The sequence below is a fragment of the Trachypithecus francoisi genome, unplaced genomic scaffold (genome assembly GCF_009764315.1).
Source record: "Trachypithecus francoisi isolate TF-2019V2 unplaced genomic scaffold, Tfra_2.0 Lachesis_group20, whole genome shotgun sequence".
In the NCBI taxonomy this organism is placed as follows: domain Eukaryota; kingdom Metazoa; phylum Chordata; class Mammalia; order Primates; family Cercopithecidae; genus Trachypithecus; species Trachypithecus francoisi.
Genome location: NW_022681466.1, coordinates 8,843,046 through 8,864,442, shown reverse-complemented (window position 1 = coordinate 8,864,442; position 21,397 = coordinate 8,843,046). Strand labels below are relative to the sequence as shown.

The window sequence follows — 21,397 nt, the reverse complement described above, 5'->3', positions numbered from 1 at the left end:
AACTCAGGTCTCCAGAGACAGGTGTTAAAAAAGGTGAGCCATACCACAGACCTTCCTTGGCCACATCTCAGCCTAAAAGAGACCCAAGAAGGAGAAGCAAGAATCCCACCTTTCCAACGAGGACTCGCATGCTAGATGCTAAGCAAACACCTTCTTACTTTTCCTGCAAAGGAGTTCCTGGAGCTGCCAGGGGAGTTAGCCAAAAAGAGTGACATTCACAGAAACACACGAGGCCCCATTAGTTTCAAGGCAAGGTGGCAATGAATGGAGGAGGAAAACCCACACCATTATTAGGGAATGGGGCCTTTTTCTGCTTCCTCCTCTTCTAACAGGTTTTCTCATGTGGGATCCAAACCAAATTCCAACTCGGTCCTGATCCAGCAGGTGCTGTCCCCACAGCCCAGAACAGACCTGCCAGAAAACTACTGCTCAACCTCCTTCCGGGTGGCACATTTTTCTCTGGGAAAGGAATTACAAACTTATCTTAGATGAGCAGAGAGCTGTTCCCCAAACCTCTGACCAAAACACAGCAGATTTCATGTCAAAAAGCAAAGAGAGAGGGGCCAGGGATGAAGTGTAGCAGGCTGGAGGCTGAGTCAGTTCCCAGAGTCACTGGGATGGCGTTTCAGGAGCAGATGGCATTGCCTGCAAAGCTCCTGGCACCTCCCTGCTTTGATGCCAGGGACCATCCTCTGTTGGCTGCATGACTTTAGTCTCTGGGGTTCTCCCAGCATGAAAAGCCCCTCTGAAAGCAGGTCCGTTAGGGAGTTCCCTCAGCCCCTGCTCACTGACATGACTCTGCATGGCGACACCCCCCATGCCATTGTAGAGAAGCAAAGCACACGCAGACCAGCCCCGCCAGCAGCACCCTCCCTCCCCGCTCCTCCCAGGAACACCCTGTACATCTCCAACATATCCAGGAATCCAGAGCTGGGCTGTAGCAGCAGTTCCCCGGATCCCAGTGCTGGCGCTGCGGGGAGCTTGGGTTACTGCATTTCCAGCCTCCAGCCAGCCAGTCTTCAGGAGCCCAAAGGGGTGATAACTTGAGCGGAGTGATTGTAGAGAAAGTGGTGGCCAATTCGAATTTCTTCCTGGCCCTCCTGGAAGCCAGGGAAACCCCTTGCGAAAAGGAAACATGTTCCAAGAAGCTCCCGGCAGGAGGAGACTCAGCCACTCAGCTTAGTTGGCCAAATATTTACAAAGAGATAGCTGTGACCACACAAAGCCCTATTCTTCTATTTTGAGGCTGAAAATCTGGTCCCCGTGTGGAGACCAAGCTCCCCGCCACCCCTCTCCTGGGGACCCCGCTCGGTCCTGCCGGCCTCAGGTTGGGGCCCAGGGACAGCGTGGCTCCCGGCCCCGCCACCGTGGCCATCGGGGCCCGCCTCACAGCCGCGCCACCTGAGAGCCCCCGAGCCAGTGGTGCAAGGCTGGGAAGAACAAAGGAGCAGGACTCACCCCAGCAGCGGAACGTCGGGCTGCGCTGGACGCGCCGAGAGCCGCGGCCCGCCCACCGGGTCACATGGCTCGGAGCCGAGCAGAGGATCAAAGGGGCTTTGTGGCCGCGGAACAAGGAGCCTCCCAGAGCGTGGGGCAGAGGTAGGGAGGGACCTCGACTGCCTGGGAAGGGAGGCTCGGTGGGGAATTGCTCCAAGGGAGCAGGGCGAGGGGAGCAGGAGGAGGGGCAGGCAGAGATAGGGGAGCCCAGCAGCAGGCCCGGTGCAGCAGCAACTTGGAGGCACGGGAGGGATGCCAAGGAGCTGCCACTCGCTAGAGGAAAGTGACAGGGTCCCTGGGAAGAGCGAGGGGGAGCCGCTAGGAAGAGAGGGGAAGAGGCTCCTAGGGACCTCCAGCCACACTGTCCTCGCCCTTGTCCCTGAGCTTGCCAGAGGCGGTGCCCGTGAGGAGCCCCCTCCTCCCAACCAGGTCCTGAAACTGACCTGGACGCCCTCTCTCCCTGTGCTCTGCCCAATGCCCCTGCTTCCCAGGTGCTCCCCCACCAACCTGCTCAGACATCCCCACAGCTGGGCTCTCAGGGGGCATGATCAGCCACCCCAGAAAGCCATTCAGACCTGCAGGCAGGGTTGGAACACAGCCACGTGGGTTTGTCTCCTCTACCCCAGGTGCTTGCTGGCTGGGACCACGGAAGGAAGAAGGAGCAGGAGAGGAGGGGCAGGGGATGGGGGCGCAGCTCACCCTGAGCTCTTCTTCCGAGAGCCTCTGGATTCAGATCCGATCCAGCTCCTGCCTCTCCAGCCTCTCCAGCCCCTGGGGGACCTGGCCAGTGAGTCAGTCTCTTCCTCTCCCCCTCCCTGCAGGCCTGGGATGTGCTGGGACCCAGAGGGGCACAAGCAAGGGGGTCCCCAGAGGAGGGAGCTGACACTGTGGGGGCTGGGCCTGGACGCTGGGATCTGCCAGACCCATCTCAGTGCCACGACCTCTGAACCCCAGTGAGTCACTCCCAGCAGGGGCGTGGCCACTCCCACACTAGGAGAGCGCGCCTGGGAGTGGGCTGGTTCGGAGGGCTTGCTGGGGGCTGGGAGGGATTCGCTCAAGTGCAAAGAAGCCTTTGGTGACACCTTCTGAGGGCCAGGGGCTGAATTCTGGAGGCTACGCCCTCAGGCAGCCCCTACAGGACCTCATGGTCACTGGGTTCCACACACTTCCACCTTTCCCATCCCACACCCCCACCTGTGGCTGGGGGTGACTGAAGCCCCAGGGCACCTGCCACACTGGCCACACAGGCCAGCCACGTCCAGCGGCTCCCCAGCCAGCAGTCACTGGCATCTAACCCATCACTTCCCACTCCTCATGGCCAACTTTCCCCCTAAGGACTCCTGGTCCCACAGCCCTCCCCACCTCACAGTGAATGGGAGCTGCTACCACTGGTCTCCGGGCGCCAGGCCAGAGCTGGGGGAGTGTCTGGGAGGGGACTGCATGCCCAGAGTCTCTGTTCCCATCTGAATGGGAGGGAGGCTGGTGGCAGATCAGAGACGTGGGTTATGAGTCAAACTGAAATCCAAGGCCCTGGGCCCGTCGCTCAACATCTGTGGAATTTGACCTTCCCTATCCATAAAATGGGTACCACCAACACCAGTCGCCAAAATTACAGCAAGACACACGTGTCTAGGCCAGGAAGTGCAGCCACTCAGAAAATATGGCTCCCCCTTCCTCCAAGAAGCTGATTTCCCCAGCACTGGGAGTGAGAAGAGTCTGTCTTTTCCACTGCCTGCAGCCCATCCCATGGCACCCTCGTCACTGGCCCCTAAAGGGCAGCTCCAGAAACCACTGACAAAGGATGCTGGAAGGAACTCCTTTCTGGCCAGGTGTCAGGGTCAACAGCAAGCCTCGAAGATTCAGCTTCCACCATGCCCCTACCCCATCAGCCTCCTCCCTCCCTCCCCGAGGGCAGAACCTTTCTTCCTTGGTCTTCCTCTCCGAACCTCCTTCTCTTTGCCTCTGGCCTCAATCTATCCCCCAGCTTTCCGGCCCCTCCAGACTTTTCCCAGGGCCCATGACCCTGCTCTCCTCCAAGCCCAGCCTTCTCCCCTCCTCTGCCTCTGGATTCCTGACCTGGGCGGCCAGCAGCCGGGGTGCTTTGCTGAGGTGGCCGCCCCTCTTGCAGTGGTTCCTCTTGCTGTCACCAAATGAGGGTCTCCAGAGCACAGAGAGGGCATCTCCGGCCTGGGGCTGCATCCCCCACGCAGAGCCTCTGTCCTTCAGGATTTCTCAAAGTTCTCCACCACTCAGCACACATTCAGCGTTCAGGTAGAGTAGCCACAAAGCCTTCTCGGCTGCCCCTCGGTCCAACCCTCCAGCACAAATGGCACACGGGCCACAGACGCAACCTTACGTTTTCCAGCAGCCACAATAACAAATGTAAGAACAAGCCAGGCACAGTGGCTCACGCCTGTAAATGCCAGCACTTTGGGAAGCTGAGGCGGGCGGATGACCTGAGGTCAGGAATTTGAGAGCAGCCTGGCCAACGTGGCGAAACCCTGTCTCTACCAAAAATACAAAAATTAGCCACGTGTGGTGGCGGCCACCTGTAATCCCAGCTTACTCGGGAGGCTGAGGCAGGAGAATCACTTGAACATGTGAGGCAAAGTTTGCAGTGAGCCAAGATCATGCCACTGTACTCCAGCCTGAGCAACAGTGTGAGACCCTGTATTTTTTAAAAAAAAAAGAATCATTAAAAAAATGTAAGAACAGGTGATAATTCATTTTAATATCATTCACTTAACAGAGCCCAAAATATTATCAATTCAACATGTAATCAATGTAAAAATGACAGATATTTGACATTCTTTTCTATCCCCCTTGCTAGGACTCTGAAACCCAGAGTGCATTTCACACACATGGCACCTCTCCATTTGGAGTCGCCACATTTCAAGTGTTCAATGGCCCCATGCAGCCAGCGGCAATCATGCTGGACAGTGCAGCTGGGATCATCTCAATTTTTTTTCTTTTTTTTTGGTGGTGGGGCGGGTACAGAGTCTTGCACTGTTGCCCAGGCTGGATTGCAATGGTGCGATCTTGGCTCACTGCAACCTCCGTCTCCTGAGTTCAAGCAATTCTCCTGCCTCAGCCTCCTAAGTAGCTGGGACTACAGGTGCACACCACCATGTCCGGCTACTTTTTGTATTTTGAGTAGAGATGGTGTTTTACCATGTTGGCCAGGCTGGTCTCCAGCTGCTGACTTCAACTGATTCGCCCGCCTTGGCCTCCTGAAGTGCTGGGATTACAGGCGTGAGCCACCACACCCATCCTCGGATAGTCTCAATTTGATCCTAGGATAATACCAGGTCATCAGAGAGCTGTTGATTTGGATCCTATTATGATTTGAGCCTCCCAGATCATTCTCAGCACCATGTCTACAAGCCACATTTAGAGGACGATAGGACACAGCTTGGTGAAACACACAGCAGCATCTTCTGTAAGACACTGGTGAGACCACAGATCCCGCCATCAGTGTCACCCGCCTGGGAACATTTCACTGGCAGAAAATGCAGAGCTTCTCCTAAGAAATGAATGTGGTTGGGTGTGTTGGCTCACACTTGTAATCCCAGCACTTTGGGAGGCTGAGGCAGGTGGATCGCCTGAGGTCAGGAGTTCAAGACCAGCCTGACCAAAATGGTGAAACCCCGTCACTACTAAAACTACAAAAATTAGCCAGGCATGGTGGTGCGCGCCTGTAGTCCCAGCCACTCAGGAGGTTGAGGCAGGAGAATCGCTTGAACCCAGGAGGAGGAGGTTACGGTGAGATGAGATGACGCCACTGCACTCCAGCCTGGGCGAAAGAGCGAGACTTCATCTCAAAAAACAAACAAATAAAGAAATGAAAGTTCTAGGCACACGCTAAGTATCTCTTAGATGATTCCAAAGATATAAATTACTGTGACTGCCGACTCTTCCCCTTCCCTGGGTGTGCCTGTCCTGCTTTCCTAGCTCATAGGTGCTCAGGCCGGGACATACCCGACTCAAAGGCAGCCTGCCACAGACCGCGGGGCCTGGCTGGCTCAAAAGGGAGAATGAGGCCATTGGAATTTTCCCAGGAGTGAGTCTGACGCTTGGAGTGTTTTTTGGTGGAGGGTCCTGAAGCTAGGAGGCAATGCAGACGTGGGGGCTGAGACACTATTTGGGGCCATTTGCAAAGAGGGATACTCAGGCAGTGACCCCAAGGAAGGAGCAAGGGGAGGAGAGGGCAGCACATCCACACCCCTTCAACTCCTGCCCTTCCGGAGGCCTAGGCATTCCACACGCCGGCCTGCCCGCATGGACATCCTTCCAATAAGCAACTCATCGTGCTCATGTTTATTTATTTTAAAGTCACACAGAATTGCACTTATTAAAAACGAATTTATAGAGACAGAAAGCATTCTGGTGGCTGCCAAGGGCTAGAGAGGGCAGAGGGGGAGTGAGTCCTTCATAGATACGGGGTTTTCTTTTGGGGTGATGAAAAAGTTCTGGCACTAGATAGTGGTGATGGTTGCACAACACTGTGTATGTACTCAGTGTTACTAATGGGAAATTTTATGTTCTGTGTATTTTAGCACAATAAAAAAATATACATTTAAAACAACAGAATTCAACATGTCCTTTTTTTCCCCTTGAACAAGTTTGTTTTCTTGCTTTTATCTTAAAATCAAAAGGGCCCTGAGATACACCACAAGCTCCCAGGGTAGGCTGAATAACTCTCCCTCCCCAAACTGTGTTACCTTATGTGGTAACAGGGACTCTGTAGATGTAACTGAAGATGTTGAGATGAAGAGATTACCCAGGTGGGCCCCAAATCACAAGCGTCCTTTAAGAGAGAGGCAGGCCAGGTGTGATGGCTCATGGCTGCAATCCCAGCACTTTGGGAGGCTGAGGCAGGCAGATCACCTGAAGTCAGGAGTTTGAGACCAGCCTGGCCAACATGGCAAAACCCTGTCTGTACAAAAAATACAAAAATTAGCCAGGTGTAGTGGCACATGCCTGTAATCCCAGCTACTTGGGAAGCTGAGGCAGGAGAATCGCTTGAACCTGGGAGGTGGGGGCTGCAGTGAGCCAAGATCATGCCACTGCACTCTAGCCTGGGGGACAGAGCGAGACTCCATCTCAAAAAAAAAAAAAAAAAAGAGGGAGGCAGAGGGAGATCTCACTGCAGAGAAGGAGGAGGCTATATGAGGATGGAGGCAGAGGCTAGAGGGATGCAGCCACAAGCCAAGGAACTCCAGCAGCACCTCCTGCCCAAAGCTGGAAGAGGCAGGAATGAATTCTGCCAGCACCTTGACTTTAGTCTGGTGAGACTGATCTCCGGCTTCTGACCCTTAACACTGTAAAGGAAGAAGTTTCTGTTGCTTTAAGCCACTGAGTTTGTGCTAAGCAGTTACGGTGGCAACAGGAAGCGAATGTAGCCCTCAGTCCATTCCTCCGCCCACAGCAACACAGGCGCTTCCTCGTGCAGATGAAGAAACACAGGCTGAGAGCTGAGCTGAACTCTGCCAGGCAGCCAGTGAGTGGGACAGAATCCCCCACCCGCCCCACTCGGGGGTCTGTGTCGAATTTTCGAAGGCTGCTGCTCTTGAGATAGTGAGCTTCCCACATCCACAGAGACTCATCTCAAAGCTGACAAAGTGCCCCCTTCGAGGGGCATCAGAAAGATGCCTCAAGGTGTCCTTGCCACATGTCCACCTGTCTGTGGGCAATGCCCACAGTCCTTCCTGGTGACCCACCCAACAGAAGGGTCAAAGGGGAGGGAGCAGCACTGGTCAGCCTGTCCCGCAGCAAGGTCCCACTCTGGAAGCCACAGGGGACAGTTGGGACTCCCACCTCCAACTGAGCCAACTGGGAGAAGAGCCCAGAACAGTCTTGGAGGCTGACACCTGCCAGGAAGTGCAGTGACACCCACGTGCTGCTGAAGCACGCAGCAACACAGCAGCAGAGAGGAGGGGATGTGGTTTCTCAGCTTCCTCCCCACCCCCCAGCACACACATGTGCATACAGATACACACACACACACACACACGTGCACGCACACATGCACGGGCCCCCAGTTCCCAGGTCCTGCACTCTGCCCCTGCCAAGCTCCTCGGCTACCACCAAGCCAGGTTGTGAGCACAGAGCTCAGCCTTCCTGCCAACTCTTTTCCAATCCATCCTGGACAACACCCCAGCGGGATGCAGCAGATGCTTCCCATCAAATGCCAAGAACAATATCCCTCCCTCTCTGCGGGCCGATGGCCGCGCTTCTTCATGGGGGTGCAGGGGGACGGGCCAGGGAGCAGGAGGGTTGTTCTGATGGCTGGTATGCATCTGCAGCCGTGACGCCCCAAGGCAGCCCACATTCCTACCCACAGACCGACCTCCAAAAGGGGCTGGGAGCACCCACAGCCCCTGTCGCCCTTGGGTGGACAGGCTGGGGGAACCCCGAGTAGCCCGAGTGAAGGCCATCCCCAGGCAGGCATGGTGGGACAGAGGGGCCTCTGCACAGTTTCTCTGTGAGGCAGTGCAGCTGCTGGGCACATTCGGGTGACATGTTCCTCTTTCTTCTGGTTTCTTCTCACTTGGCCCGGGAGAACGTTCAGGATGCCCCAATCTCAAAAACACGCAAACCCTCTCTTCCTTTGACCTACCTAACTCCTCAAAACTGTGAACTTTCTCCCGGTCTGAAGAGCCCAACCTCTCAAAGTGGGTCTACACTGCAGCTTCTAGTTTCCTACCGCCCACTCACTTCTTAACCCGCGCCATCTGGTGTCCGCCCATCTCACTATTAACGGAGTTCTTGAAAAAATCCTCATGGCCAGTATCCAGCCCCACCCCATCTGACCTTGAGGGCAGTGCCTGACACGCAGGAGCTGGTTCTTCTCCCCTCCTTCTCCCCTCCGTATTCCCTAGTCCTGGGGTCTGGATGGCTCCCAGGGGTCCCCTCGTCCCCCGATTTAGTCTCCTGGGGCGACCACACCACCGTTCCAGCTTCCCAGTTCAGCTGCTTCTCCACATCTTGCCTCAGGTCTACCCCTTGGAACACTGCCCGTTTTCGAAGACTCAAGCTCCCACTCCCCGCACCCCCCTCCCCGACCCCCAGGCCTCTCACCAAAGTCCTACTGGCTGTTTCTTCCCGGTGTCTCAAATCAGTCCCTTCCTGCCCAGACCCACAAGGTTAGTTTCCACCCTATGACTGCTCCCCTGAACCACTGGGATCGTCCCTCACCAATGCCCACCTCCCATCTCGCTACCTCCCACCAAGGCAGGGCTCTGCTGGATGACCCCTCCCACTTCATCACTCCTTTTCCCAAACAGCTTCCCAGGCTCCTCTGTTAGTCGAAATTCTTCCCTTGCATTCGAGGACCCTGGCAATCTGACAACTCACTTTCAAGCCTGAATTCCCACTCCTGTCTAAGGAGCCTACACTCTTCAGCCAGGCCGCACTGTCTCGCAAAACCCACCTAAAACCCCCCTGGCAAATGTCACCACCTCCAGGAAGCCCTCCTGACATCCTCTATCATATGTGACCCCCACCCCCAGAGTCAGACCCTGACTTGGAGACCCTGACTCTAATTCACCTTTGCCTCTTTTAAGTCTCCTATGCGGCAGGCCTCAGTCTATGTTTGTGGGTCTCTGTAGCAGGAGGGCCCATTTCCTCCTTTCTAAGAAGTGCTCGCCCTACCTCCTGTTAAGCTGCAACTTCCACTAGCAGGTACCTGCAACATGCGTTTTTACATTTTTTCTTTTTTTTTTTTTTTGAGACGGAGTCTGGCTCTGTTGCCCAGGCTGGAGTGCAGTGGCACGATCTAGGCTCACTGCAACCTCCACCTCCCAGGTTTTAAGTGATTCTCCTGCCTCAGCCTCCCCCGTAGCTGAGATTACAAGCATGTGCCATCACGCCCAGTTAATTTTTTTTTTTGTATTTTTAGCAGAGACAGGGTTTCACCATGTTGGCCAGGCCGGTCTGGAACTCCTGACCTCAGGTGATCCGACCGCCTCGGCCTCCCAAAGTGCCGGGATTACAGGTGTGAGCCATCGTGCCCGGCCCATAATACGTACTCTTGCCCCTTCCTTTTCCCCTATTAAGATGGTATACGCGCCCAAAGTTAAAAAAAAAAAAAATCAGGCCACTGCACTCCAGCCTGGGCGACAGAGCGAGACTCCGTCTCAAAAAAAAACAAACAAACAAACAAAAAAAACCACTTGGCCAGGCATGGTGGCTTACGCCTGTAATCCCAGCACTTTAGGAGGCCGAGGTGGGCAGATCACAAGGTCAGGAGTTCGAGACCAGCCTGGCCAACATAGTGAAACCCCGTCTCTACTAAAAATGCAAAAAATTAGCCAGGCGTGGTGGCAGGCACCTGTAGTCCCCGAACAATCAGCTGAGATAACTCACCACCTTCGGACCAGCCACAGCCCCACCTTCTCTGCTCTTTTGAGTCACATTTTTTTTTTTTTTTTTTTTTTTTTGAGACGGAGTCTTGCTCTGCCACCCAGGCTGGAGTGCAGTGGCCGGATCTCAGCTCACTGCAGTCTCCGCCTCCCGGGTTTATGCCATTCTCCTGCCTCAGCCTCCCGAGTAGCTGGGACTACAGGCGCCCGCCTCGTCGCCCGGCTAGTTTTTTGTATTTTTAAGTAGAGACAGGGTTTCACCGTATTAGCCAGGATGGTCTCGATCTCCTGACCTCGTGATCCGCCCATCTCGGCCTCCCAAAGTGCTGGGATTACAGGCTTGAGCCACCGCGCCCGGCCTTGAGTCACATTTTTTAGTGAACTCCCATACGTATGTGATTAAATCTGTCTTTTCTATCGTTAATTTATCTTCAGTGAGTTGAATTCGCAGGCCCCCAAACACTGAACCTAAGAGGGCAGAGGAAATGCATTTCTTCCCACCTAGAAAAATACTCCCCCTCTTCACGGCAGTGTCGCCTTTCCCACCCACAGCCAGCAATTTGGACCCCGTTTCTCGAAGTCTATGAAAGCAGGACAGCCTGCCTGCAGGATGTTCCCATCACAAAAGGAGGGTCAGGGCCGGGCGTGGTGGCTCAAGCCTGTAATCCCAGCACTTTGGGAGGCCGAGGCGGGCGGATCACGAGGTCAGGAGATCGAGACCATCCTGGCTAACACGGTGAAACCCCGTCTCTACTAAAAACACCAAAAATTAGCCGGGCGTGGTGGCGGGCGCCTGTAGTCCCAGCTACTCAGAGGCTGAGGCGGGAGAATGGCATGAACCCGGGAGGCGGAGCTTGCAGTGAGCCGAGATCGCACTACTGCACTCCAGCCTGGGCGACACAGCGAGACTCCGTCTCAAAAAACAAAAAAAAAACAAACAAACAAAAAAAAGGAGGGTCAGGTCTTGTGGGAGGAAAGAAATGGGAGTGGCAAACGTTCACATCTTGGGCTAGACAGAGGCACCAGGTGTTCACCGCCCTGGGTAGTAAACATTTTTAAAAACGGAAAGAAAAGTCTTCAGCTTTACTGGGGCATAAAGAGTCGTGACCTTTTCTGTGGCTAAGTGGCTGGGAGGCTGGGGAGACAAGTGGTAGCCATCCTGAACCTCAGTTTAGTTGCCTGTAAATGGAGGGCAATGAAACCACCTGCTGTTCGGGTGCTTGAGAGGCTGTTGCTCAAACTTCCTGCCCTCCCTCATTGGGTTTTGGGGAAGATCATATGGGCTAGCAACATAAAAGCACTTTGAAAACCACACAAAGTGTCTCAGCATGGGGGTGCTCGCTGACTCCAGGCCTGTTTTCACCACCCGGCAGAAAATCCCCCCCAGAGGGCCTTGTTTTTCCTCCGGGGCAGGGGCCCCACTGTCAGACCTGATGGCGATGGTGGCTGCTCAGGCTATCTGGCAAGAGACTGCTGTCAGCCCCAGACCCACTCCAAGTCCAGGAGGGAAGCAGGCCGGGGTGGGGGGGTCTGAAGCCCTTCATGTTTTTGGCGGAGACACTGGGGCAGGCGAAAGCGTCACTCATGGCAAACTAAGAAGCGTGTCTGAACTGGGCCCAAACCAGCCCAGCCCAGAACGGAGCCCAGCTCCATTCTCTCCTCCCAGAACCAGAAGCTCAGGACACCAGAGGCTGACAGGAGGCTGGAATAGCACCTCCATCTGTTTGTTCAGAGACAGGGACCCTAAGCCACCTTCTCCCCCAGCTCACTCCACAAACCCTTTGTGCCAAACTCTCCCCGTCCAGGAGCTACAGGCCCTATTTGGGAGCCATCCAGGGTCTCAAGGTCTCCACCACCCAGCTGTCCATCTCTTCGGGCCAGGCCTGCAGGCGTGGAGATCAGCAGGATGGGGTTCAAATCTGGCTGCACCCTGATGAGCTGAGTGACTCTGGGGGCATTTCTTAACCTCTGGGGGGCAACGCTCTCATCTGTAAAAAGGGGACAGGGCTCTTCGAGGAGAGTGGCAAGTAAAGGAGATGGCACCTGTGCAGACAGCACCGTGCGGGCGCCCAGCGGATGATCATGCATCGCCTTCCTGCCTCTTCTCCCGGCTTCTGCAGGAGCGTGGGCAGCAGGGAGCCAAGAGGAAGGGAGCAGCTGTCCGCTTGGGATGCGGCTGCTCTGAGTTGGAAGTGAAAAAGGAATAAGCAGCAGCTGCTCACTGACGAGCTTCATGTATCTGTGCCTTAAAACCCTAAAGGTGCATCCGGAAGATTTCCCGGGCAAGTTCTCTTTTATAGGTATATGAAGGCCAGGTGCAATGGCTCACTCCTATAATCCCAGCACTCTGGGAGGCGAAGGCAGGTGGATCACCTGAAGTCAGGAATTCGAGACTAGCCTGGCCAACTTGGTGAAACCCTGTCTCTACTCGAAATACAAAAATTCGCCGGGCATGGTGGCGGGTGCCTATAATCTCAGCTACTTAGGAGGCTGAGGCAGGAGAATCGCTTGAACCTGGGAGATGGAGGTTACAGTGAGCCAAGATCGTGCTACTGCACTCCAGCCTGGGTGACAGAGCGAGGCTCCATCTCAAAAAAAATAAAAATAAAAATAAATTTTTAAAAAAGGTATATGAAAAAAGTGAAATGCCATGAGTGTTTTGTCGCAATATGCCAGTTACAAACGGAAACTGGAGGACTTCCCAAGTCATCTCCTTCATTCCTTCCCTCCCTGCATATGTACTAAGAGTCCCCTGGGTGCTGGCAGCATCAGGGGACCTGGGGTGCCTCACAGACCCTGCCTGCTCAGATCTTAAACCCAAGGAGGAGACATAAAAGTTAAAATAGGGTGGTAAGTGAAACAAATGGGGACCAGATGGGGCAATCTGGCAGCACTTGGCAAGGCCCTTATTAAGGAGTCCCCAAAGAGGCCCAGCTTCCAGGGGAAGGAGGCGCCCCAGGCAGTGGGCCTGCAGAGGCGAAGGCCCAGAGTGGGGCTCTCAGCGAAGCTGTTCAGGATGCCCGAGAGGAGGGGGGCAACTCACAAGCCTAGTGACCGGGACAGTCATAAAGTGCCATGAAGCACCATCCAGGCTGCCCACCAGCCTCCAGGACAGAAAGATCACAGAAAGCAGTTAAAGGTGTGGGGATCTGCTCACCTGATCCCCACTCAGCTCAGAAAATGACTGTTTCAGGGCTACAGGCAAAAGCCCAAATCCTGCAAGCTGCTGGCCACAGGGTGCGGCTGAGGAAAGGTGGAGACGCCTACCAGTCAAGGTCTCTAGGAGCCCTGGGCTGCCGGAGACGCCTGCAGGACACCGGGAGGGCAGGCCAGACTAGAGGGACTTCTACCTCCTCTCTCAGGCCCCAGCCCTCAGGGCAGAGGGTCCCCAGGGCTGCAGGTAGACAGGGAGAGGCCTGGGCCGTGGCGGGTCACCTGGTTCCTGCAGGAAGTGGCCAGAGGCCCCAGCACTTGGGTACAGTAGCTACTCTTCCAGCCCCTGCCAATGATGCTGTTGCTCAGGGTCCACTCTCTCCAACTCTCCGCCCCAACCAGGGAGGAAAGCACTTTGGAGCAGGAGCTTGGCTATCTGGCTTGATATTCCAGCACGACTCTGCACGATCCTGGGCCAGTCACTTAACTACCCTGGGCCTCCATTTCCTCACTTGCAAATCAGCAGACAAACCCCCAAAGTCTCCCTCAGCTACAGAATTCTAAGTGTTAAAAAAAAAAAAAAAAGAAAATCCACAAAAAGGAAACACGTGTCCAGCCCACACCCTCGCCTTCATTTGTCAAAAGGGGAAATGGTTTTGCTAAGGGGTTTTCTTCCCCCAAAAACAGACATGGGAGACCTTTCCTATGATTGCAGAGCTGGAACAGTCCAGAGAGGAGCCCAGAATCTCCCAGGGCTTGAGATCCACAGGGGAACTTCTCCTAATTCTTCCGGGATAGGAGCACTACTGCCTAACAGCATTCAATTCCCATCACTGCTGTAGCAAATGACCACACACTTGTGATGTCAAACAACACACATCTGTCCCACCCTCCACCTCACTAGGATCCAGGGAAGGTGTCCGCAGGGCCGGGCACCCTCCCGAGGCTGCAGGGAGACTGTGTTTTCCTGCATTTTCTCCCCGCCCGCATTTGTGGCCTCCTTCCTCCTTCCAAGCCTCTCCCACTGCACCACTCGGATGGTCTACTGCGCTTTTAAAAACTCTTGTGATGACAGCGGGCCCATGTGGATTATCCAGGATCATCTTCCTATTTTAAGACCAGCTGATTAGCAACCTTACCTGGCCCCACCATGTCACCTAACATAGTCCCAGGTGCTGGGGATTAGGAGGTACACACCTCTGGGAGTCATAATCCTGCCAACCCCAAGATCCAGGTCCTGGAGGGAGATGAAGGGTAGGACTACAGGCCTAGGAGGCTGCCTGTGTGGGTTCGAATCCTGGCTCCACCACTAAGGAAATGGGGGAGTACATTATCTGTAAAATGTGGGGGAGCCAGCCTCTTGGTTGTCAGCACAGAGTGAGGCAGTGTGTGCAGCGCCCGGAGCAGCGCCTGGCACGGGAGCAGCTCCGTGAGCATCTGTTTCCTCATCGCCAAATCTTACAAGAACTGACCTCGGCCCAACAGCTTCTCCAAACCTTCAGCTCCTTTCAGTCACAAGGCCAGGAGCACCCCCTGCCCCTCTGAAAGCCCCTAGCCCCTCTGAAAGCCCCGCCCCACACAATGCCGGAAGCAGATATGTCGTAGGCTGCTCACCCCTGCACAGCCACCGGAGAGGCCAGGATGATGCCGCCTTCGATGGGTGCACAGTGCAGGGCAGAGCCAGGCACCAACAACCAGCCACAGTCACCAGTGCAAGCAAGGGGCCCCCACTGTCGCCTCTGGCCTGGGGTCAGGGAGAAGCTTCTGGAGGCACCTGACTTTCCTACAGGGAGTGGCGCCACAGGACAATGCACCCGAAAGGGGTTGGGGGGCAGCAGAAAGTCCTCCCCAGAAACTCCATCCTTGGCTCTTGACAGATGATTCTCCCAGAGGCCACTACTGGGGTTCACTTGGGTTTCTGCAGCATGGAGTTTGGCCAGCCCAGAAGGACGACAGGGCAGGCCAGGGCCACTGGCGATGGTGGCAGGCCCCTCTGGGGTCTCCCCAGCAGAAGCATCAGGAGGCCAGAGTGGTCAACAAGCCCTCACCTGGTCCCTGATGGGCAGGGGTCTTGAGCAGCCTCCTGACCTCCCGAGGTCCTCCCACCTCACTGAGGGACCCCCGGGAGTGCTGAGAGCCGTCCCCTGGCTCCTCCGTGAGAGCCTTGGTTACATAAAGGCAGCCACACACTCAGCAAGATGAATTTACAATCTCTGAGCCCAGCTCATTCCGGCTTCCCCACGGGGAGCTCCTGCGGGCGTGGGGTGGGGGTGTAGAAGGGAGGGGTCAGTGCTCCATCCCTGGGAACCAGGCCATGAGTCCTGGACTCAGGCCAAAACGCAGAGGCCTCACTTCTCTCCAGGCTTCTTGCTTTCCAACCACTTCTGCATGGGGCGTTCTTGTTTCCCTCGCAGGGCCCCCCTGGGGTGGGGTGAGGAGGTGCCGAGTCACAGAATCACAGCAGCTGCCACACGGGGGTGTCAAGGCAGGGATGCTGATGCCAACGGAATGGGCATGGGGAAGCAGAGCAGGAGGTCTGCGCCCTGGGCCTGGCTGGGCTGTGTGACCCTAGGGAACTCACTTCATCTCTTTCAGCCTCTAGTTTCCTCCTCTGTAAACCAAGGGAGTGAGGTCAGGCGATCTGCACAATCGCATGAATCTGTGTCCTGCATCTTCCACTCATCACCCCAAACAGTGCTTCTAAAACCCAGCTTCCCAATGCTTCGGCACCCTCCTGCCTCAGAAACACTTAGGCTTGTTCTTTATGCTGTGCCCCAAATAGAGCCACCCTGGCCCTCTCCTGGGTGTCCTCACCAGGGCCAGGATGGTCAGCTCACCCTGCAGGAGCCCCCAAGGACTCAGTCACTCCCAGGATGGGGGCTGGCTGCCTGGAAGTGGCTTCTGCCCATCTCCGCTGCAGCTGCCACCAAGAGGCCAGTGCAGCAAAACAGGAGGTGTAGGTGGCAGGGGGCAGGGGCCAGGCCACTCCCTCCAGCAAGGCAGGAAGGGGGCAAGAAAAGCTGGACATGTGATCATTCCAGGCTGAGGTTCTGCATGGAGGAGGGGGCCCATGGCAAAGGAAGCAGGCCTAGGCGCTCTAGCAGTGGGAGGATGGGAAGGAGCTCTTGCTGGACACCCCCACCCCGCTGGCTCCTGCCCCGCCCCGTCCCATCTGCGGGGAGAAAGTGAGGCTCTTTGCTTTGCCAAATCCCAGTAATGAATCTCACATTCACTCCATCCTCTGCTTATTGGAAATCCTCTCTCCACCTTCTGGATCCGCTCTGAACAGCTGGGCTGCAGAAGTCGGTGGAATGAAACATGCAGGGTGGCTCAGAGGCGCCTGTGCAGAAGAGCGCTGTGTCCCCGCCCACCCCTTCCTCTGAAGATAAGGCCTCTCTGTTCCTGCCCTTTCCCTGGGAAAGCTGGAGAGGGGGCTGAGGAAACGGGATCCACCATTAACTCTTTCATGCACATCGGCTTCCAGCAGGCATCCTCACACTCCCAAACCAGGCCTGCAGGGTGGAAAGGCAGCCAACGAGCTGAACTCAACTCCCACCCAGCCGTGGAACCCAGTGTGGACAGCAAAGCACCCATGCATAAACATGCACACGGGGCTGAGGCCAAGAGAACATGCACTCCTTTCTCCCGTGGTCCTCCAGCAACGTCTCCATGCTCCAGCCCTGCGTCAAGCCCTTAACAGTGTAAGATTTTTCCAGGTGGAAGAACGGAAGCCCCTAAGAGGTCCGTGCTTTACGGATTACACACAGGCAGGGCTCAGGAACAAAGGCCTCCAGATCCCACAGGGCGGTGCTGGCAAGCTTGTGCTGTACCCGGATGAAGGCGACACACTGACCTCCCTAAGGTGGCTGCAGGACAGCCAGGAGGAGGTGAGATGCCAGCCACAGGCAGCCACAGATGACAGCACGACAGATTACCAGGAACGCCACCTTCGCACAAAAGCGTCCGCCTCCCCTAGCTGCTTCATTCTGTGTCGACATCCTTGGGGAGTGACACGTGTGAGACTGGGCTGTGCGGATGAATGACCACTGGCACCTCCAGACCACCCCAAGGAGGGGCCACTCTGCTGCCAATCAGGCGTAGGGCAGATGGCACTGGGGTACGACGACCCGCCCGGCATGGTCGCTCCCCTTCTCCCTGCCTGAGCACAGTCTGGCAGGTTCAGAGGACAGGAGGAAACAGAGCCACCACGTGGGGCATGTTTAGGGGTGAGCCACCTCGAGAGGCCACAGAATCAGGGCATGGGAGACACTGCTCAGCTCTGCCACTAACCTGCCGTGCGGAACTGGCCAAGTCACTGCACTTCTCTGGGCCTCAGGTTTTCCAATCAGAGGGCTGGCCCAAGAGGTAAATGACAGTGGTTAGGGATGGCGGCATGGGAGCCAGACTTTCCGAATTCAGACCCTCCCTCTGCCATACTCAGAGGGAGGCTTGGGCAGGTTACTTAACATCTCTGGGCCATGGGTTCCTCATCGGTGAAATGGGAATAATAACAGAATCAATTTCAGTGTTGTTGGGAGGATTAAAGGGGATACTTACTCCAGGTAAGGATACTTACTCCTGACGCAGTTGACGGGGCCCTGTCCAGCACCGGCAGCCTGATGCCGGCAGAGGGAGGGTGAGCATCTCTGCTCCCCTGCAGCCCCTCCTTTCCCCTCTTCCCTCCAGCTATGGCAACAACAGCTGGAGTTCACTCGTAGTTCCAGTGACGGGTTACCCTCCTGAATTAAGAACTGAAGGCCCCAGGCCTGCCACCCAAGGTCCTGGTGCAAGAGGGGTGGGCCACCGGTCCTTGTCTTCATCACACCCAGGCTTCCACGCCCTCCTCCAAACAGACCTTTGCTTCACGTGCAAGAGCAAATGCCAACCCTCATGTCTGGGGCGGGGGTACCCACAAATGCCTTGGATGTGAACTTCGACGGGGGTCATGGTGCAGGTCCTGCCAGGGCACCTGGAACCACAAGGGACTGCCTGCAGCCCACAGAGGGTCCCCTGCAGGCCAGTGGGGCTCTGCCACCCTGCCTGCCACTCTGCTTAGCCACCTGGTGAGGAAACAGGCTGCAGACTCAGAGCCAGTACGGGCTCACGTGCTAGCAAGACAACACACCAAAGGAAGGATGCGCAGGACGAGGGGGCCATGGAGACCTCACCGCAGCCTCAGCAACCCACCAGCAGACCCCGTGCAGGCACCAGGCAGGCCACCCTACCAACTCTCAGGATGCTCCTGCAGGCCCTGCAGGCAGACAGGGTGAACGGAGGCACAAGGAGGGTAAGTCTGACATGCGCTGGGGCCAGGCCTGGAGCCAGAGCCCCAGCCAGTCTTGCCATCACATCCTAAGGCACTTTCCACAGACAGCAGGCCAAAGCAAGGCTGCCCAGACTGAAGGAGAAGGGGCCCTGCCTCTCCCACCATGGGCCTCCTGGAGACCCCAACACAGATTGCCAGCCCACAAACACCAAACCCAGGGCCTCTGACAAGTGAGAAACGTGAAAAACATACAGAACAGCTGCAGCTTAGCGCTTCTAACACACCAGACACACACAGGCACACACAGCGTCTCTGCAGAGGCCAGAAAACTCTGTGCTGGGAAGTCCCCCCATTGGGGGAGGCCCCACAGCAAGCTCCCCTCTCTGCCTGTCCACCAACGGGCGGGCGGAAGGTCCTAATCAGGACCATATGGGAAGGGCCGGCGGGAGGGGCAGAGAGGGAAAACGAACAGGCAACATCAAGCACCTGGGGCGCGTGGGTGAGGGATACCCAGGAGGAGAGGGCAGGGGTGCACTCCCCATGTCACTCACAAGGAACGGGGGTTCAGGAGGTGTAGGGGAAGGTCCCGGTCGCCTCATCTCTTTTCCTCTGCAGACTCACTCACGGCCTGTCCACGGGTAGCTGGAGCCAGCCAGAGGTCAGACGCCCGCTCCAGCCCTACCCCTCTGGCCTCTTGAAAGCGAGCCAAGACAGTGCGGGGGATGACGCTGCTATTTCCGGCGTAGCCATGCTGGGCCTCGGGTTGGGCGGGAACGTGGCTGGGGCGCCATCCCTTTTGGCCATCACAGGCACAAAAGCCTCTCGGTGTCCCAGTGCCACATGTGGGTCCCTTCCCTGCTGCCCCAACAGGAGGGACACCTGAGCAGACCCTGTTGGGGGGTGCTCCTCGCACCCAGTCCACCCTGACCTAGCAAACCCCCTTTCTGCTCCTTGGGGCAGGAGCCACTAGGTCAGGTCTCAGGCAATGGCCAGTGAAGAGGCTGCACGGAGGGGCTTCCTGGCTCACAGGAAGGGAGGCTCTCCTTCCCTCGAACATGGCTGCAGCATCCTGTGACCGAGAGGGACACCACGGCTGGAGATGGTGGAACGGAGACGCCTCCACAGCATCCTCAATGCCTGGAGCATCTCATTTTGCACAAAAAAGCTCTAAATTCTCTTGAGGGCTGAAGCCATTCTGAGTTGGGGTTTCTGTCACTCAGGCCAAAAGCATCCTGTTGGAGCAGCTGAGAGCACAGCGGGAGGGGAGGGGCGGGAGAGAACGTCCCCCACAGCGACAGGGGATTCTCTGACTCCAAGAATCAGCTCCTGCAGAGAGCCTGCAGACACGGCCACCCACCCCCAGCCCTGAACTGTCCCCTGCCAAGGGCCCAGAAATTCCTGGGAGGGGGACTGCAGGGGGCCTCCCTCATGAGAACGGTGACTGTGGTCAGGCCACAGCTCACAAGTCAGCAACTCTGCTCAGCCGCCGCGGTGGACCCCTCTGGATGGCTTCCAGAAAACGTGTTCCCCTTCCGTCGCCAGTGTCCTGAAATCCAAGAATATACTCCCAACAGCAACTACAACAAAAGCTAATGCTGAGTGAGTACCGCAGGCACCATTTCTAGAGCCTCACACGCCCCCACCCGCTCAGTCCTCACAAAAACTCCACCCATCCTTCCTCCCCCTCCTCCTCTAACAGCACAGAAAACGGGCACGGAAGGGTTAAGCTGGACTGAGGACGGGTTGGTGGAACAGCTTGGGGGTCCATTCTCCAAGAACCTCACATTGCAAAGGGAACCCTCGGGTCAGAGAGTGGGGCACAGCCCCCATCTATCTACCCCCGTTCTCAGCACCAGGCCTGGCACAGAGCAGGCCTTGGCTGTAAATGAATAAGTGAATGAGAGCCTGCAGAGGGAACAAGGTGACAGGGATGAGGGAGAAACAATCAGAGCAGCCAACGCTGCGGCCGCCGTGATGACAGTGACAACGGCAGCAGTGACACGTGGGCTCCTGTTGCGCCAGACCCGTTCTAAGCACTTCGCTCTATGAACACATTTGTTTCTCATCACGTCTCTCTCAAGTGGGCATTTCTATTAGCCCATTTTACAGAGCGGAACATAGTTGAGTGTACTGGCCAAAGTTGTGCTGCCAGGAAAGGCCATGGAGTCCAGGTAATGTGTGGCTTCCCAGCCAGACTCTGGTTCACACGGCCTCACAGGCAGCCCCATGAAACACGCAGAGAGAGCACGTGAGGGGTCCTCCTGCTGCCCCCCACCCCCAGCTGGGGTCCACCCAACGTGTTTCCAAGTCCCGCCAGCCATGAGACATTTCTTTGAACATCCAGTACCACCCTCCTATGGCTGTTCGACCTCATCCTTGTATAGGGCAAGACTTGGGCGATAAGTGAAAGGGATGAAAATCCCTGGGAGAGGCGGCAAGGTGGCACTCTTTTTTTTTTCTTCTTTCTTTTTTTTGAGACACCATTTCACTCCCATCGCCCAAGCTGGAGTGCAGTGGCACGATCTTGGCTCACTCCACCTCCCAGGCTCAAGCTATTCTCCTGCCTCAGCCTCCCAAGGAGATGGGACCACAGGCACGTGCCACTGCACCGGGTTAATTTTTGTATTTTTTGTAGAGATGGAGTTTCGCCATGTTGCCCAGGCCGGTCTCAAACTTCTGGGGCTCAAGCAATCTGCCTGCCTTAGCTTTCCGGGATTACAGATGCAAACCACCGTGCCTGGCTGAGGTGGTTCTCATACAAAGCAGAGAAAACCATATTTAGTTCAAAACAAATTAATAAGTATTGAGTATCTATGTAGAAAAAGACTGGAAGGAAATGCGAACATGTTAACAGTGTTTGTCTGGAGGACGCCATTATTATTGATCATTTCCTTTACATTTTCTAATTTAATGTTTGTGTCACAAGTAGGTGTGATTTTTAAAATCACAAAAGTTAAAGGCTGGTTTTTTGTTTGTGTTTTGTTTTTTGAGACAGGGTCTCACCTTACCAGCTAGGAGCCGGAGTATAGTGCTGTGGTCACAGCTCACTGCAGCCTCGAACTCCTAACTCAAGCAATCCTCCCACCTGAGCCTCCTGAGGAGCAGGGACGACAGGCAA

At 55.9% G+C, this 21,397-nt stretch overlaps 1 protein-coding gene, 1 long non-coding RNA gene and 1 pseudogene across 10 annotated transcripts in view; all 3 read right to left on the bottom strand.

Moving 5' to 3' along the window:
* The window catches only part of SEPTIN9 (septin 9), a 215,970-nt gene that overhangs the window by 49,591 nt on the left and 144,982 nt on the right, over positions 1 to 21,397 (bottom strand). The window contains exons 1-2 of one of the 9 annotated variants that reach the window (XM_033182338.1): positions 2,197 to 2,408; positions 1,459 to 1,620 (exon numbers count right to left, since the gene is read on the bottom strand). The exons of 6 other annotated variants lie outside the window; for them this stretch is intronic. The gene's annotated coding sequence lies outside the window, so the exon portion shown is untranslated. Of the gene's footprint in view, positions 1 to 1,458; positions 1,621 to 2,196; positions 2,453 to 16,240; positions 16,263 to 21,397 lie in introns of those variants that run through there. 2 more of the 9 variants (XM_033182334.1, XM_033182333.1) reach the window with 2 other exon arrangements.
* Positions 1,905 to 20,814, bottom strand: LOC117066753. Its single transcript, XR_004430494.1, has 3 exons — positions 18,831 to 20,814; positions 3,899 to 3,903; positions 1,905 to 1,915 (listed from the first exon to the last, which is right to left on the bottom strand). It is a non-coding gene; the product is annotated as an uncharacterized LOC117066753 (long non-coding RNA).
* Positions 6,648 to 9,308, bottom strand: LOC117066749 (annotated as a pseudogene).